This window comes from Paramisgurnus dabryanus, chromosome 12 (assembly GCF_030506205.2).
Source record: "Paramisgurnus dabryanus chromosome 12, PD_genome_1.1, whole genome shotgun sequence".
Lineage (NCBI taxonomy): Eukaryota > Metazoa > Chordata > Actinopteri > Cypriniformes > Cobitidae > Paramisgurnus > Paramisgurnus dabryanus.
In genome coordinates this window covers 15,258,535-15,278,774 of record NC_133348.1, presented here as the reverse complement: position 1 = coordinate 15,278,774, position 20,240 = coordinate 15,258,535, and the positions used below count along the sequence as shown (strand labels likewise).

The following is a 20,240-nucleotide window of genomic DNA, read 5'->3' as shown; positions in this document are numbered from 1 at the left end:
TCTCTATAATCATACTTATTCATTAATCATTACTGGCCCTTAACAATTATTCATCCACTTGATTTTGAGTGTACGTGTCTTTAAACATATCTTTCCATTCATTTCCTTACACGAAAACATTCTTAAAGTGGCAGACATGACAAACACTCGCACAAACGTACATCACACAATTCCATCTGACATTTATGTCTCATTCAATCCCCCAAGGTGATATTTGGAGAAATAAATCGTCTTCAATCCCTGGAGAGTGTCAGAATAACTATGTCTTATTGAAGCCACTGTCTTATAACAGTCTGCTCACTGAAGATTTGGGGCTGAGCGCTGACATATAAAACTCATATATAGATGCAATAGAAACATATGAAAAGGTCAATAAATTTGCTCCATGTGAAATGTTTCTGTGTGTCAGAATTTTATACGCTCATTCGCACATTCATTAGCGCACACACACGCATGATTGAGCTTACATCAATACACTCATACAGATCATCGAATGACATCGGTGCTCACTTCCTCTCACATTAAATCTGGACACTTTGCTCACATCCCCATGAAATAAACCGTGACTTGCACATTAGACACACATTAGTGTCTATAAACTGCACAAAAGCTTTTTCTTTGTTATTGTTGTGTAAAAAAATGTCTGATGATCCAGTGACAGATATGTCATAGTATAGACACTGTAAAATATAGATACTGTACCTCAAAGGTACATATCTGTGGTACATATTAGGACATTTTTTAAAAGGTACCATCTAAGTGACAACTTTTAGCAGCAGTTCTGTCATCTGATTTCCCACCCTGACCAGCTGCGAAGTGCCCAAATCCCTTTTTCAAACCAGCCAAAAGACTAGCTGAACTTGACTGGGAGTCCAGCCAAGACCAGCAAACCAGCTTAGGCTGTTATAAGATTTTTTCATCAGGAGAAATATGGAACGTATTAAACCCAATTACAAATATTATGATAATAAAGAGGCATGTACATGATTATAAATAATGACTGGTAAAACACTTTTTTGCTTTCCAAATGTCAGGACCACAGTGTGAAGTTAACCATAGAGACCACAAAAAAAATGTGAAAGAGAGAGAGACGAAGAGAAAGAAAGTGTTTCATTGGAAGGGTGTGTGTTTTCTGGGTACGTAAAAAGTTTATCTTGGACTTATGAAATAAAGCCTTAGAAAGGATACGTCACACATACTGTATATCTTAAAAAGAGCACATGAGGATAAGTCAAGGTACTGTTGGTTCTGATCTGTTTAGTTGATCTTGACATGTGTGTGTTCGTACAAGTTTGACTATTTTATTTATAAAAAATAAGCCAATTTTTGTTTTAAATGTACTGAATATTTAATCCTTCAGGGGTTTTATTACAGAATGGGGCGGTTTCCTGGACAGGGATTAGACTAGTCCTAGACTAAAATAAATGTAAGAGCTGTCCAAACTGAAAACTTGCACTGACATATCTTAAAATACATCAGTGTCTTTGTTTTGCCTCAAAATGCACACAAGGAATGTTTTTAGTAAGGCATGTTTGTTCAAACTAGTTATATTTCCTAATTAATCTAAGGCCTAGTCATGGCTTAAGCTAATCCCTGTCCGGAAAACCACCCCAATGGGTAATAAAACAAAATCAGAAATTAGCAGAGGCACGATCCTATCTAATAACCAAGGTTTTATGTTCATAGTGAAAAGTACCATTTACAACAGGCAATACTTTCATAGGGATTGTGATTAATATCCAGTCGTAAAGGTTTTGTCCCTTGGTAAAAAAAAAATCGGATGTTTAGCCCTGGTGAGCAACGGAGTGTGTGACGTATATTGAAATGACGTCTTTTGCAGCCTGACCGAACTGCTAGTTATTTCGCTACATTGACACTAACATTGTGATTATACTAGCGAACGTACATCAACACCTACTATGTTTACAACATTTCATTTATATCACAACATTACGTTTTTACTAAGTCATAGGGCCCTATCTTGCACCCAGCCCAATTGACTTTGTCAGTGACGAATGTATCATTCGTATTTTGCACCGGCGCACAGCGGGTTTTTCCCTCCACAGACGCACGTCGACAAACTAGGGAATGAACTTGCGCTCCCTGGGCGGTTCAGCGCAAAAAAGGAGGCGTGTTCCGGCGCAAACCATCCCTGATGCTATTTTGCAGTTTCAAAAAACAATTGCGCCACTGACCAGAAAAAAATAGTCTAAAGTCGCATTGCGCGTTGTTCATTATGCTATTTTAAGGGGGCATGCTTGACCATAATGTATAGCGTGCACAACGCGCACACACTTTGCTTATCTAATTTACACAGATGCAACAGTTATTTTTGCAAATCATAAATTGTTACAATAAAAAATATTAACACATGAGATAAGGGAAATCATTGTGGTGAGCATTGTGCTGATAGTTTTTATTTATTTTGTATGGCTGCGTTAAAAAATTATCATGCAAATAACGATTAAAATATTTTCATAAGTTTGTTGTGTGGCTGTATTATGTTTATTTTATGTAAATAATAATTCAAATGTTTTCATAAGAAACCTTAATGTATGTGAACTTGATTTGTAAGTGTACTTTGGGGTTGGACTGCTTGCGTTTCTTGGCTTTCAGCGGTAAGGGGGGAACCAGCGATGTCCTCTGCTGGCGTCAGGTCCTGTGTAGTGGCAGATCCACCTCCCGTTACACGGCGTGCCCGATTTATGCTGGCAAGCTTGGGATTTCCCCGTCTCCTGACATCATTGTAGCGCTTGCGGCGCAACGTCCTGGGGATGCCAGCTGATGAGACCTGTTTAACCGACGCTGATTTGGGCGGATTTCTCCCATCCTCATACAAAACAACTTCTCTGTCTTTGACTGCTCTTACAAGAACGTCGGTCTCCTCGGCTGTGAACCGCTCCTGGCGTGCGCCTGGTAAATCCGTCATAATAATAGCAATCGCCATGGAACTTGCGCACTTGCGTTTAAAGGGAATGGTGGATGACGTTCTGATTGGTTTATTTGACGTTACGCCCAAACCACACCTATGAATAATGAACCTACTTCAGACCAACCACTTATTGATTTGCGCGTGGCGCAAGAGTTATTTCTCCCGCCGGGAAAATAGCAACAGCGCCCAAGATCCGCCCACAAAGTCACTTGCACTTTGCGCTTTGCACTTGCGTTTCAGATCCTTAAAATAGGGCCCATACAGTAAGACTATCTCTTACCATTTGTACATTAGTTGAACTTCATCCACGACGATACCCATTACGTTTGCTTGAAAAATATCGGAGCCTAGCATGTCCCTCCACTTATTCAGCAGCTACGATTCCGGGGTTCCGAAAAGGAGCTGGCAACCACCGCTAATTATATCCATCTCGTCGTGCATTCCGAGTTGCATCGCCGTGATACCCATTTCAGTTGCTTATTTAACTTGGTCCTCCATAAGTGCGACCAACTTTTGCAGAATCCCGTAGGAAGGACTTCAAAAACAATTAAAATCAATACTCAGTGTCAATTAATATCAATAGTCAATATCTTTTAGAACAGACTCAGTGTCAGAATCCATACATCTGAATTCTACAGTGGCAGCCATTTCGTTGTAAATAGATTCAACACACGTGCTCTTTAGTGATGTGGTTGGTTACGTTACTGTTGATCATGTGTCCATCATCGTATAAAGCCCGCCCTGACTATTTGATTGGTCGACCAGCTTTGGTACTCGCATAGTAGATCCTCAACTGAGAAACCCCAGACCAATCTTCCCGTCCTCAAAATGTGGTAGGCGGGGCTAAGATTGGCTGGCACCCAGGCTAGGATTCTGGTACTGCAAATACTTAACTTGTGGCTAAAACTGGTACTGCAATCGCACAACTGGTGGCCAATACACAACATGACAACATAAACATCAGTTGAGGGCTGCAACTCCATTTTTTAAATGACAATATCCTGGCCGGACCACTGTGGTCAGTGATATAAGTATTTGAAATGAAAATGATTTCTTAATGTCTAGTGACATGTCAGGGCCATTTTATGATTCATTGATATAAATCTCTTACATACTTTTCCTTACTCTCTATCATGGCCTCACTCAGTCCATATTAAAGATATCAAAGTTTTCTCACAGAACGTTCCCTCCATCATGATCACTAATCTCCTTTTTGTTGTGATATAATCATGCAATTTAATCATTATAAATGAACAATACAAAATATATAATGGCAAATTTGTTCATTACCAAAATGTCAAGAAGCCCCTTTGTAAAAAGGCAAACAATTAGAGCAATTAAACCCCAGGAGCTGTCAAAGGATAACTACAGTAATTACCATATTACTTCATGATCTGAATGAGCCTGATACTGAAGCAACATGACAGATAATAAATCTGATAATAATGAGAACATGCAGTTAAAGAAATACCTGAGTGTGATCATTTTCGCTACACATTAATTATACATAAAACTTAAAATACTACCCCAGGATCTAACAAACACCTGATGGGTACATTTGATGCTTTATATGTCAACACCTGTTAAAGGCACACATGGACATTCTTTGATGTTAAAAAGTTCAACATGAAGCGCCTTTAGCTACAAGAACAACATTTAAGAAAATCTAAGTATTGTGGGGGATCAAACCACAACCCTTAAGATAAACAGAAAACAGATGCTATTGCATGTATTATTAAAATGCTACTGAGAGAACCGTAATAATTGTCTGACTTTACATTAAACACCTTACTGTCACATGTTTAGACATATTAAGCAGGATGCCTCTGGTTAAATGACTGTAAGACCGGGGCAAGTTGTTACACTATTTACTTCAGTAATTAAAGCAACACTATGTAGTTTTTTTACCTTTAAATAATGTCTCTAAAATTATTTCAGTGATAGAACAACTTTTAACTGGACAAATTGTACTGTTGCTGCAACCTGAGCAGCCTCCTAGCTGCTACAAGCACACTCTAAAAGTAGCGGTGGAGAATGGGAAACACAGCCCCGCCCCTCCCCCTGCCTGCAGAAGAGTGTCTGATACCAGGCATTGTTGCGCTTTTCAACCACATGGGGGAGCTGTAAGTCATTTTTACATGGAAACTACATAGTGTTGCTTTAAAGGAGTAGTCCACTTTATAGATGGGGCCCATTGACTTACCATAGTGTTTTTTTCCTACTATAAAAAGTCAATGGACCCCATCTTTAAAGTGGACTACTCCTTTAAATAAGGAATAGTTGACAATGAGCCATTTAATTATTTCAAAATAATGCACACCCATGGTTACCATTGACATGGCATTGGTGTTTTTAAGGCATTTGAGAGGTCAGGTGCGCCTTTATCAAAAAATAATGCATACCCGTGGAACATTTCTCTAACAATTAGACTAAGGGGGTGTGCACACCAAAACGCGGCTGAAAATGCCAGGCGGATGCCGACTGCCTGCTTTCTTCAGCTGAGCGCTTTGGTCACTGTGATACTTCTGCTTTGTTTTATCAGTCATTGTATGATGGGCCGGTTGGTTGTTGTGGTATTTGTCCCACCCCTCCTCCACTGTGATTGGACGGCCGTGTGAGAACTGACATTGAAACGGAATATTTTTAAACTCTCGGCACTCAAACGCCGGCTTTCAGCACATAACATTTTTTTTGAAAAACGCTGCACTTCCAAAGGAAACAATTGAAAACATACGCTGATCACCGGCTTAAAAGCTTTGGTGTGCATGTTACCTAAAGCATTCAACAGCCCTGTGGAATATTATCATAATACAATTCACACTTTTTCATTTTCATTTATATGTTGCTCACTCCTTGTGACAACTAGCCCCAGTCCCCCAAAGTCATTTGAAGTTAATGATAGTGTTTATTAACATGCCATATACAGCTCTTTTACTTCTATATACATAATTCTTCTTCCAACTGGCCAGAAGACATCTGGCAATCAGAGGAATGCAGCGCCTATAAACATCTTGACATATGAATTTGAGGAAGGATAAAACACCAAGCCTGCTATTTACAATTACTCTGCCCTAAATTCACCAAGCAGTGTCTGCATGCGGTCTGCACAGTGTTTGAATTCCACTTCAGCGTTGACGTCTGACATACTGTTTTAAGGCAAACTAGTGCATCTCCACAAGGTTGCGGGTTTAGTAGCGGGTTAACGGGAGCCGGAGCGAGGCTCGCTGTTGCCCAGACCAAGAACTGACCACAGATCAAAGATAATGACAGACTGCATTGTCCAAAGCATTTACACGTAACCAGTGGAAAATTCTGCATTGAATTGCATGGTAACATTTGATTTAATAAAGCAAGTAGTTTTATTGCAATTATGAGAAACATACTGAACTGCATAAGAGAATGTAGCTACATATGATTATGGGTATCTATTTCATACAAAAAAGCAGTAGCACTGAATAACCTTTACTGTTGATATTGAGATGTCAATCAATAGAGGACCTAACTCTGTATAAGTTGCAAATCATGCTCAATTGTAGGGCTAATCTATGTGTGCAAATATGAATGTGCAGTACATGCTCAGTTAGGAACTCAAACACATATCAGACTGACTGTCACCTGTCTTAATATTTTATTAATCAAATCAAAATGAAGGAGTAAAGTTTTACTTTTAAAAGAAAAGAAAGACAAGTGCATACAGTATATGCACCACTTACTGTACCAAGCAGGTAAAGAAGATGAGGGCACAAGATTCTCACTTACCTAAAAAAGAAAACAAAATAAAAATTAGTCTCAAAAATCCAAATGTGTATCTAAATGTGCAATAAAAATATGAACACCCATAAACATATAGGTAACACGCAATAATCTATAACACACATTTTAATGAATGCATTCATGAATGTAATTCAGACACAGACAAATGCTGTTTAAGCTTGTGTGACATTTAAAGTTTATGAGAAATGTTAATGTTCCTAGGAGAGATCAGTTCAGATTTAAACTATGACTTTTACTGAGTAATAAAAGCACAATGACACATTCACCTTCAAAGGGTGGATATAAAATATATGAAACCCACATTTCAAAAAAGCTTAATAAAAAGGCACTTCACCCATGAACAGTAGAGGCTCTACGTGTATCAGCCTACAGTTATTAATAAACCATAACAACTACAACACATTTGTGACTCACATTGGAAAAATATAACCTTAATATTGACTGAGTAAGGTCATATCAAAGATTGAAATCAATGTGAAATGAATAACTGAAATCAAACTTTGAAGTTCATAATCTCATTATTACACAATTTATTTTATAATTTATTTATTTACTATTATTGTGACAAAAATAGGCTAAAAACTTCAACTGATGGGGTCTTAGGAATGTTAACAATGAATCGATATTTGATTAATTGTGCATAATAATTAAATTGCTAAAACTTGACGATGGTCGAAAAAGCAAGATGCAAAACACATACAGCAGGAGAAAGAAAATGAAGTGAGCGCACAGGAGTTAAACTTAATATGATCACAACAATGCTCGATGCCAAGCACACACCTAAGCATTAACGGCATCCGAGACGAGGCAGGATGCAAACGCAACAAAACGGCATCGGGTCCGATACAGAAAATGCAAATACGGCATAAAAATATTTTTATTTGCGCAAGAAACTAGCATTTTGATTGCTATTTATGCACACTTTCATGTCATTGGCTTTACATCACTGCAGTGATTATTGCACTATTACAGTAAACGATTATTCGATTGATTGATCATTAATTTTAAAAAATCATCAAATATGTGGAATTGCATAAATTGACATCCCTAGTTGGTCTAAATTAACTCATAAATGTTCACATCTAACCCAGCATTTTGGGTTAAATCAACCCTGCACACGTTTAAAATCCATCAGTTAGGTTTGTCCACTCATTTTTGCGCTGAAACAACACAATATTTTTTCAGTATGCAGTTGTAAAGTAACAGATAAATGGCATTCAAAACCAGCACTGCTTGATCTGTTTACACTGTTCTTCACTCATTCTTCCTCATCTGTATTCTCATCCCTGCCCAACCCTTCAGTGGCCTTTTCCAGGGATCAATATGTGAAGCAAAGGCTGCTGGTGGCACTCAAAATCAGCACACATCTACATGAGAAATGTCAGAGAGCTGTTGTCAAAACACACGGATCAGACAGACACACACATTACCCCTTCGCACATCACTGTATTTGACAGACTGAGAGCTGTGGAGGTTTGTGGAGAGGTAAACAGGCCTGTATGAAGAGATGCGGCCTGATTTATTCACTGTATTCCGACAGCAAGGGAAGACGGCAAAACCACTGCATCTTGAAAACCACAGTGACAACCCTATCATCTCAGAGATCTTAAAACACATGCAGCCTACACACTACACACCCATACATATGGTATAACGCATGTATTTAAACAGAGAAAATGACAGCCACATCAATGTAAAGCCACAACACATGCAAACTATTTTGGTTAACAATATTGATAAGCTCATTAAAGCGAATGTAAGAAATGTTCACTCGTACACACAAACCTAATGGTATTAAAAGACCTGTGCTTATGAGAGTAAAAAGGAAATATATATACTCACACTATGCTATTAATATACTGCTGTCAACAACACTGCTGTCTTCATACAGCTACTTAATAAATTCATCACAGTTTTATATCTTACATTACTTTAAATATTGAATAAACCCTAAAGGCAGTAAATGCAAATAAAACTTTGCCCAAACATTTACACATGTGGCAGAGACACTTTAATCCAAAGTGACTTATGGCGCATTACAAGGTATACATCTTATCAGTCAGTATGTGTGTACCCTGGGTTCAAACCCATGGCCTTTTGTGATGCTAATGCAATGCTTTACCACTGAGCTATAAAAAAATCTGTCAGAATTAAACTTATATTATGCCAATTGGATGGAAAATTGATTACATGCTACCTTATTCAAAGTTTAAATCCATAGTCATAAGGTGGCAGAAGCAGCATTAAAGTGCAATAGTAGTGACACAATCACATATCATGAGTCAAATGTAAACAAAGTATAAACTAAAGATGAAATGGTATAAAAATTTTACATCACTATGACACTACCACAGATTTTCAGTAATTTTCATAAATCCCAGTAACTTAAGTCATTAGCTAACAATTTAAAATTTTTATTTTAAAATGATTTAACATGTACGTGCACTTTTGTTTGCATACACATCAAATAAATAACATTAACATTAATCATGGCACATTTTGAGTCGTGAGATAAATGTAAATCCAGTTCAGATTAAACAAAAGGGAATAAATCAGATTTTCATACAAACACAGGATTAATCTGTCTGTGTCTATTGTCTGTTGTGAGAAATGGGTGAACTTTAGGACCAAGTAGCAGACAATGCGCTCGCGGCAGTCACTGAAGAAACAAACAGGGTAAAACGGAGCTTTAAACTCATCAGATCACATCATTTAATGGAAAATAAATAGAAAAGACGGATCTGTCTAAATAAATATTAAGTAAATGTGCGTCACTAGCGTGTGAACATTTGTGAACATTTTTTGGATTTAAATTCAGTCAGTAAAGTACATTACTATCATCACAGTGGTACAGTGTTTTCCCTATGTAACACAACTCCTTAACAACTTCAGTTTAACAGTAAAGTAATTTGCACAGCGATGCTCGGTTTACTCCTTAGTTTACTTTTTGGCCACACTTGCTCTTGCAGGTGTTGTTGCTCTGCGCGTTAGGGAACGTAAATGCGACATTCGTCATCGCGTCGCTATATCATTGATATCATGATATGACATTTTTGAATCATGTAAAAAATGATACCTGGATTTTCGTGAATGGTATGATATCGCACACCCCTAGTACCCATTCATTTACATTTACAACCCAATTATATTATACATCCTGTTGGAATTCTTCTACTGGTAAAATGCAAATCAATTAAAAAACAAAATATAAAAAAGAAGCTTCTAACAGATTTAGATCAGTCACAAAATGAACTTGAATGACTAAAATGGGTATTCCAGATCCAAGCAATCCTACTGGTTTAACAAGGCTTTTCAAGAGAGAGCTATTGAGATCCTGGCAGCCCTTTGAGAAAGGAACGAGCTCTCAGTGAAGATGTCCTTCATTGTCCTCTATTCCTCAACCCAAATACTGCACAATTCTCTCTGCTCCTTTTAATCAAGGTGGTAAAAATACAACGACGATGAGCCGAATTCTCCATTAAGCTTCTTTTGTTTGCTTCTGAATAGTTTTTCCATGTGCTGAATCTATTGTCCCTGTGAAGGCCGATTCACACTGGCAGGAATAGTCAGGCAACCTGGAGAATATTCTCGCTCTATATTCTCTAACTTGTGATTGACTTGGTCGTATCTGGGGTAAATTGTTATGAGCTCAGCTGTACCATTAAGCTATTCAGAGACATTGGTCACAATTATGTATTTGCATGGTGCACAAAAGAGTTGCATCTTTTTCCAGTGTGCGAAAAGAGCTACACATTCATCTTTGTAATGCTGTGTGCGGTGTGCTGTTTGCGCAGTAGAAGAAACCATAACAGCACATGTTCACATATTAAAGCATTAATGAATAGAAGACAGCAGTCACATGCAGTGAATTAGCAATTTTCACCATCCACATTGCAAACAACCAAGTTAACCTGGCAACAGTCTGGCTAACGATGCTGAGAAATCAGAGCCGAAAACGATTAATAATCACACCGCGTTTTGTGTTCCAGTGCAAAACCCAACTGGAACCGTTCCTCTCTGTGCTCAGAGCCATTCGGCATGTTGGTGGAGAAAGGATACTGTCTGAGTATTGGCTCAACTAAAACCAGGTTCCTGCAGTTCCAATTACTGTAAAAGCCAAGGGAGAGAATTAAAGCTTCCGGTCAAACACTCACTGCTTTTCAAAGGGCACCTCTATTGATCTCAGATCGGACTAATTTGTCTGTGAGATTGCAGGACTCAGGGTCAAAGATCAATGATAGAAGCTTAGCTTTTATAGTGAGTATCAGTAAAGTTTAACCTGGACTTATCTTGCAAATACCCACACCAATTCACCTTATGATAGATGCTGGATAGTGCATACAGTAGGAGCACAGTGCACTTACAATACAGGTTTGAATCCTGTCTGTGCCATATGTGACCTGATCTGTGAAATCCAGGCTAAAGTCTTATAATCTAATTATGAGATTAAGAGCATCAAAGTAGGATTTCAGTCATTGATTTTACATTGATTTTTATCTTCGACATGGCCTTACTTAGTCAAAATTAAAGATATCAAGGTTATTTTCACAGAATGTTCTTTACATTATGTAGGATGATTTAATATACCGCAAAAAACATCTGGGTTTTCACAGGCACGATAACGAATTTATATTTATTCTCTGCTGTTTTCGCAGAATCTCAAGCGTGTAACCGTGCCATAATTGCAAAGTATTTATCCTGCCAAAATAAACCTAAACGCAACAGTAAGCAAAGGAGGTTAAACCCAAGGCTTTCGCCTTGTTAGAATTCCGACAGTGATGTGCACTTCATTGGTCACAATGATAAGTCAACAGAGAAGCTTCATGCATATTCTTATGCTGAGACCTCTCTCACCCTTCACTGAGTCACTGCAATGAGAATAAAGTCTGCTTAAATCCCAGAAGAAAGATGACGAAAGAGGAAGACAGACATGAGGCAACGACACAGAAAGAAGCATACAGCAAATACTTCCAGCAAATCTCTTGAAGTTTCTAAAATGCATTGTAAATTGTACAGTCTGCTAAGCAACAATCGTAAAACTGTGTAAAAAGAATACAATTTATATTGCATACCCACACTTGAACATCACACCCACATGTGCTTGCTAAGCATTACTGCCAAGTGCCAATAATGAAATTAAAGGAAAGGGACACTCCACTTTTTTTCTAGCTCCCCTAGAGTTAAACATTTGATTTTTACCGTTTTGGAATCCATTCAGCTGATCTCCGGGTCTGCGCTACCACTTTTAGCATAGCTTAGCACAATTCATAGAATCTGATTAGACCATTAGCATCATGCTAAAAAATAACCAAAGAGTTTGAATATTTTTCCTATTTAAAACTTGACTCTTCTGTAGTTACATTGTGTACTAAGACCGACGAAAAATTAAAAGTTGATCAATTAAAAGTATGCAATCATATTACATAGTGCCCGAAAATAGTCCCCTGCTATCTGCCTATAAAATCTCAACTTTTAATTTTCCGTCGGTCTTAGTGCAAAATGTTACTACAGAAGAGTCAAGTTTTAAATTGGAAAAATATTGGTCTAATCAGACTCAATGGATTATGCTAAGCTATGCTAAAAGTGGTAGCGCCAGACCTGGAGATCAGCTGAATGGATTCCAAAACGGTAAGAATCAAATGTTTAACTCTAGGGGAGCTGGAAAATAAGCATATTTTCCAAAAAAGTGGAGTGTTCCTTTAAAATGCTGTGACGAGTAACGTGATTTTGGCAATATAGAGTCCAGAAAATGAAATATTTGAACTTTTTGAAGATATTCAAACAGGACATAATATCTCTTCAAAAGTCCTTTGCTGTTTTTGGTACACATCTTTTATTTGCAATGAAGTCTAAAGGCCGAAGTATGGTCCACTTTTTACGTGTACAGTGCGCTTGACGCAATTTCCGTCAACAGAAGAGTGCATGCGTACTGTGCACGCACCGCCACATTTAAAAAAAAACTCAGTACATTGTATGCAAAAGTTGTGCATGCGTGTACAGGATTATGCAGTATGTAGGAGAGGCATTGCATTTTGTCGCAATGTGCATGCGTTGAATGTCTGTGTACACGTACGAGTCAAATAAACTATACTTTGCAAGGCTGTGCGTTAGACCGTGATTTTTACATTTTCAGAGATACAGTGACTGTCAGGTGCCTGTTCATGCGCTGTATTGTCATTATTGCAAGACACTTTTAATGTCTTTTGTATGGCTGTGCATGAAAAAGCAAAGCTCGGTAGATCTTGGTAGAGATGTCTCAATTGGTAAAGACGCCTGTATCCAGCATTTACACACTCATGTCATGAGCGAGCTGTACAGTATTTGATCTAAATAAATTTCTAGTAAGCTGTTGTTCAGGCTCCATTCAGTCATCAAATTCTAAGAACAAAGGGGATGTCACTGAAAGGTTTTACACTGGCACAATCCTTATACCTGCTTCCCAGATGCAAACGCACGCACGCACACACACACTTTAATAACAAAGCACCATGCAGGCTCGGCTGCAGGAACAGCTACTTCCATTCTAAATCCAGACAGGAGATATCTTATACTTTCATGGCTGATATTTCACTGTCAGTGTCAAATCTAAAGTTAAATCAGATTGTTTGACATGTAATGCTGCGCCATTTTAAATCCTCACACTAGATTAAATATGCATGCTTACATTACACAGTCAAAAGTATTCATTACAGCTTCCATGTCTGATTGTGATACAGTACAACTATATAAATAAAAATGCAAACCCCAATCCACACAAACTGTTTCCATGATTATTAAAGAATAAAGAAAAACATCCTGCATGCCAATCTTTTTAATGTGCACTCCCTGAGCACAAGAATAAGTGGCTCTGTTTATTGTATCGTAATGCTTTTGACCTTGTGTCTCTTCAGCACAATATCTCTCAGCAAATCAGTACTCAGTAATGTTTTTACATTAAACTGCATTTAATTAGAGAGAAACTCCCAGGAGAATCATCCTCTGTGCATAAACCACCTAATTCATATTTAATAAAAAACTATGACACTTTCCTAATGGGTTTTTTAAATTAAAATCTTTGGATTCATGATATTATAAAAAAAATAGTCCAGCACAATTTTTTAATTGATTGCATTCAAATGCATATATGTGTATACGTCGTTTACACATATGGCGGACAATTTAATTGAATTTAACCTTAATTTCCATGGTGAGGTAAGTTTTTTGTAAGAAGTATCACATGACCGCATTAGATGCTAACAGAGCAACATGGGAAACTCCATTACCATTTCTAAACCTACCATATAAACATCAATTAGGTTGTCTGGTATCATTTTCCCTCAGCCAAATGATGAGCTTGAATCAGCATCTCTGAAAAAATGCATGAGCTTCTTCTCGGCCTCTGCCAAACCCAAGAGGCATCAACATATAAAGATATGATGCTCATGAATAATTAATCATCCTAAATGAATAATCACTATCACATAATGAGCACAGATAAATATTCATTATCTCCATAAGAGCAGGAACTGCTTGGAGACTTGCATTGGTTTCTCAGGGGTTGACGTGTCAAAACACCAACATCAAAGTGAAAGTGTAATAGAAAGGAAAAGTCCTAAAGTATAACATGACTATACCACTGCATGGTTTAATAGTTAATCCTCATTTTCCCTGTTTTTATTTGCTTGTTAATCTTTCACTAAGTATGACTATTCCCCTGTGACTGACCCATTAACCTGCTATTGCAGAAATAGAATGATGCCCTTTCAAAATTATTACTCTTTGTCTTAAAAGAAAGAAAGATTTATATGACAGTGATGTTGGGCATGTTAATAATTACTTCTCAATGAGGCTAAAAAGATTGAATGGCTAACAGGTTTGCATGATTTCATTTATTAAAATATCAGCAAATGTTAAGCATTAATATAGAAAATAGGCATGGGCCGGTATAAGATTCTGGCGGTATGATAACCTTTAGCAAAAATACCACGGTTTCACGGTGTTACGGTTTTGCCATTGCAACACTAAAATGTGTTATTTTTTAAATGCCAGGTAAAAATAAAGCCTTTAAATTATAATATGCTTTCAAAAAATATATAATATTTTTGTAATGTATATTAAATGTAAACATCAAACATCACATGACTTAATGATTTAATGAATTTTGTATAAACACAGCTCATACCTTGGAGACGGTATCACAGAATATTTCAGTGGTTTTGAAACCTTGACTGTTTAAAACCTCGGTATACCTTGAAGCCGGTAATCGGCCCATGCCTAATAGAAAATAATTAATCTGTGAATGAATTTTCGGCATGTATAAATCCATACAAAGTATAAAAATGCAGTAAATTGATTGTTTGTAAAGGAAGTCTACAGCAGATTCCACAGTAGTGTCAGTGAGTGCGTTTACATGCACAGTCTTACGCCGATTATGCTTAACAAACTGATAACACGTGGGGTCATGTAAACGCGTAAAACTGTTTTCTTTAATCGGGGAAAGCTCATAAACGGCGTAAGCAAAAACCGATCGGAACAGGTAGTTTTTTGCTCATTACGCCGATTTCGCGTGGCATGTAAACACCTTAACCGGCTTTCTCACGGTTTTGTCCATGTGCGCATGTCTCTGAGTATGAAAGATAAACGTCACACGCGGAAGTAAGCGCAAAGTTAAGCATAAAAGTCTCCGCTCTATATTGTATGGCGTAATAGCACTAATGGGAGTACTTCGACTCGGCACAGTAACACCCTCCCTCTCCCATTATGAGAGGGAGAAGGGGAGCGGACTTTTCAGGCGAGTCGAAGTACTCCCAAAAGTGCTATTACGCCATACAATATAGTTACTCTTTTAAATCCGCTTAGAAAAGCGCTACGTTTTATTTTGTACCACCAAACTTGCTCGTATAACTACTCGTCTTAAATAGGAAAAACGTTGATGTGTTTGGTCACTTCTAACTTTATCTCTGTTTGATACCATTGAATGAATGGGGCTAAGCTAAATGCTATCAAAGTGTCACAGCGCGCTCCAGCACTTACGTGCACGCACACAGATGATAGAGGGATGTATCAACTCTTCTTAGTTAAGGTAATAACATAGTTTAATATTGAAAATGAGTAGACTATTCCTTTAAGATACAGAACAGGAGTGCTGTCTTAACAGCACAGTGACTTAAAGCCAAGGTGCATTGTGTAACAAAAATGCAATAACATACATCATTATATTATTAGTGGTGTATAAAAACCTTGCATAATGAACTGTATTATATTTTTATTACCTAAGAATGAGCCATTTTTTTTCCATACACCACGGGTCCCCTTACAAGAAAGTTGCTGTCATGTTTCTACAGTAGCCCTACAATTTTAAACCCATACAGAGCGCATTTCTTCCCTACGTTGTCTCAGACGACAACATGATTGTTATGTGGCGGCTACCATATGCATTTTGAAATTGAGGGGGGTTGCAATTCACAATCTCACCACTAGGTGACGTTAAAATTAACACACACCACCTCAGCATTATAGATTTTTAATAAACGTGAGTTGCACTTTAATTCTATAAGCTTTAACCATAAACTAAACCTGTGTCTTCCTTTAATCTACTTAATTTCCTGTTGTCCTATTCCTTCTTTTGAAATGGGAGAGAATGATAGATAGAAACAGCTTAAAGCGTTAAGTAGAAGGAAAGGTTAATTAAAATTAGGTCCATTCCTGGAATAAAGCCAAGCCTGAAGGAAGAACCTCTCGTCACTTCAAAACAAAAGAGATTATTGAAAAAACAGGAGGAAAAGTTCTGCTTATCCCTCCTTTCTCCCTGGAGGCGTCTTTAATTATTTTCATCAATCCTTCTAAATCCTCTAGTGATTTGTGCCTCCTGACATCATGTAAAATGGATGAGAGCAGTTTAGGTGGCATGCTAAGCACTTATTCAGTTTCCACAAGAAAATCACATTCACGTCAAATGATGATTTATAACAGATGAGGGGTGCTTAAAAACAAGCTAAGGGGATTGTTGTGCTACACAGGTTTTTAAATGTCTGAGCAGGTCTCATGTTTGCAAGTCACCAATTGAATTAACCTAAATAAGAGATTTGAAATTACTTTGCCTGTGTGTATGTAGAACTGAAGAATTCATGAATACTGCAAAGCTTAAGCATTATTAACTTAACTTACTAGGGGTGTGCAAAAAAATCGATTCACATTTGAATCGCGATTCAAGCTTTGCCGATTCTGAATCGATTCATAGAATTCCAAAAATCGATTCATACATTTTTTTTTTAATGCCGTTTTACTATTGTCCTGAAATGAGTTTATCTCAGTATTCCCATAGATGACGCTGCGTCGTATTCACTCTGACGCCTGCACACTCTTGTCACAGTGTTTCCCACACATTGACTTTAATTGGGTGCTGTGCCTAGTTATATTAACAAGTGCCCAAGTATTTCTGGCGTCAAATTTAGTCTTTTTTGTTTTTCTGTGATGATGACACTCTTTAATAATGACATTTTGTGTGCAACATGATGAGCTCGGTGTCCGTTCACGTGCTCTCTGTTTCGCAATGAATTGGGATGCGACGCGAACAAGCTCGTGTCACATTGTATCCTTCATGTTTCTGAACTTGAGCAGAGTTTTACCATTAGATGACTTCACGGAGCACCCGCGTATGGTTCCGGGTTTGTATTTGAAATGGTCAGTCAGGTCCGGGTCAGTCAAAGTTAAATTACTTCGGGTCCCGAGTCTGATTAGTGAGTAAAACCCGAGTCGATCGGAGAATGACCGTGAGCGCTACCGTGCTAAAGCTCGCGTGCAGTTTCAGCGTGCCGACGGTTTCTATGGCGATAAAAACGGGCTCTTTTCTAACATTATTAATAAACCATATCTTTTCCAAAATCTATTGCACTGAACGAGCAAAGCTCAAGCTGACTCAAGATTTACAAAACGCAAAGCTGTAATGTAAAGTCCCCTGTCACTGGGACAGCAAGCAGACTTTTGAATCTGAAATAATGAGTGGATTTAGCTTTTTTTTAATTGGCAAGAGAGAAATAGAGAGGCACTTTTTTGCTTCTGCTCTATCTAATAGAAATAATAACCATTATAACACCAGTCACATTTATAATCTATAGACCTGCACTGTCTATCATTCATATACTATATTATTGTATTTAATAGAGTTTGATAAAAGGGGTAATCTAATGCTTCATATCAGTTTTTATTTTTGCATAAAGACATAAAGTAATATCAAACTACATTTAATTTGTTGTGTTTCTTTTCTTTAAAATTGTATATCTCCTACAATCAGTCACATAGGAAGAAGTAAACTACATTTACATACTGTGAATCGTTTTTTTAAAAGTCAAGAATCGTTTTTGAATCGAAAATCGATTTTGAATCGAATCTTGAGCCTAAAAATCGGAATCGGATCGAATCGTGAAATTTTGTGAATCGTGCACCCCTATAACTTACCATAGTCACAATAAATGTCACAATAATGTCATATATTTAGTTTGATGTTGCAGTTGTATTTATATCATTGCTATGCAGATTTTGAACATAAACTACAACACAGATAATTACTTTTTGGTACTTTTAGGACTTTTAATAGAGATCAGATGCCCCCATTAAGAGAAAACGCTTCCCTGCCAATGACGAGTTTTTCCGAGTAAAGAATTAAAATGCAGTCTACAAACCACAGACTAAAGTGAGACTCACACCCAATGAATACATAGCTTGGGAAACCATATTAATTTGCTAATGCACATGCACTAATCCAGTTAAATCTGTCCACAGAAAACTATTGTATTTCAGAACAAAACAACAGGACTAATTCCATATCTAATCCTGATAGAAAACAAAAGCAGCACAACCGACAGCAGATCTGAAAACATACAGTACAGTACTGCTATTGTACCACTGTCAATGTCAGCCAGTTGTCTATGCTGGGCATACAGTAATAACCATTAAGGGGAAAGAATATATAGTATGTTTGTTGTATTATTACTGTAGCACAGAAGCATATCAGCCTCATCTGTCTATTTGGTAATTGCTATGAGTGTCAGATGGAGGAACACATTTGGTCTGTGATGGTCTGTGGCTGTGCTCTTCTCTAAAGACACAGGACTAAAGAGAGACACATTAATCAGTCAGTGTAGTGATAATGAGTTCATGTAAAGCATATCGAAAGCAGTATGGGGTTCCATGAAGTGAAGAACAGTCTGGATCTCTAGATTTCTCATTCTGATCAATAATTAAGCAGCAGATATGCACTAATGAGGACCTGGCACTATTAAGGGATAACAGGTCAGCTTGGGTATGATTGTGCTCAGATTGTTCACACCAAATGCGAAACGGAAATGGGAAACAAAGAGGCAACGAGGTCTACTCATAACAAAATGAATCCGAAATTCACCACTTGATAAAGGTGGTACTGATCGAACCGTGCACCCTTAGCTGGTCTGTCATGGGACTTTAACAGATGAGAAACGAGAAACAGTGTTCAGCACCTGGTGTGAATAGGTGAATGGAAATCAATCGTTTCGATTTATCTTGGTCACAGTGAATATTTAGTCTTGCTGTGAAGAGGCTTTCAATATACCATTTGATTAAAGTAAAACCTCTCAGTTTGAACCACAACTTTAATCACGCTCTATTTGAAAAGCCCACCTTTTTCTCTGTCACCCTCCTATTCATGCATTTTGCTTTGAAGCATGACAGTTTTTGTCTTTATAATTTTCACTTTAATGGTTGAATTCCTTTTGAAGTCTCCTAAAATCCTGTTCCAGTCCACAAAGGCAAAATATTAAAAATATCTTTAAAGAGGACTTCAAACTTCAAAACGTACAAATGCACAAGCAAAATAGGTCACATTGAGTGAGGACTAATAATAAACATTGAAAGTACAAAAAACAAAGTACACAGACATGATTCTTATGTTAACTTATATTAAGAGATAGTTCACCCAAAAATAAAAATGTGTCATCATTTACTCACGCTCATGTTGTTTCAAATCCTGTATAAAAATGGCTGGGTTATTTTTGACCCATAATGAGTTGGACAGAACACACACTGGGTTAAAAATTACCCCATGCTGGGTTAAAAATGACCCATTGTTGGGTTGTTATGCATCCATGGGGTATAATAACCCAGCAGTTGTTTTAAAACAACCCAGCATTGGGTCAATTTAAACCCAGCGGTGTGTTCTCTCCAATATTTACCCATTATGGGTCAAAATTAACCCAGCCATTTTAAGAGTGTACTTTGTCCCGATGACCACAAAGAAAGATATTTTGAGGAATGTTTGAAACCAAACTGATCATCAAACTAAGTAAATGATGACATAATTTATATTTTTGGGTAAACTATCTCTTTAATGTGTCTTCCAAAGAAACAATTTGACCACAGCAATAAGGATGGTTAGTGACCTCATCTATCAAGCCAACAGCCTACTCGCTCAACCCTTGGGTTTAATGGATCTCGTTCATCAGCCTGGAGTCTCGCTCATGACAAAGGCCTGTCTGACACTGACAAATTCACCCCTACAACTCAAAGTAATGACATGGCAAGT

General features: G+C 37.5%; 1 protein-coding gene across 3 annotated transcripts in view; it reads right to left on the bottom strand.

Annotated features, from left to right (window-relative positions):
• The window catches only part of sash1a (SAM and SH3 domain containing 1a), a 292,094-nt gene that overhangs the window by 115,850 nt on the left and 156,004 nt on the right, over window positions 1-20,240 (bottom strand). The window lies entirely within an intron of this gene.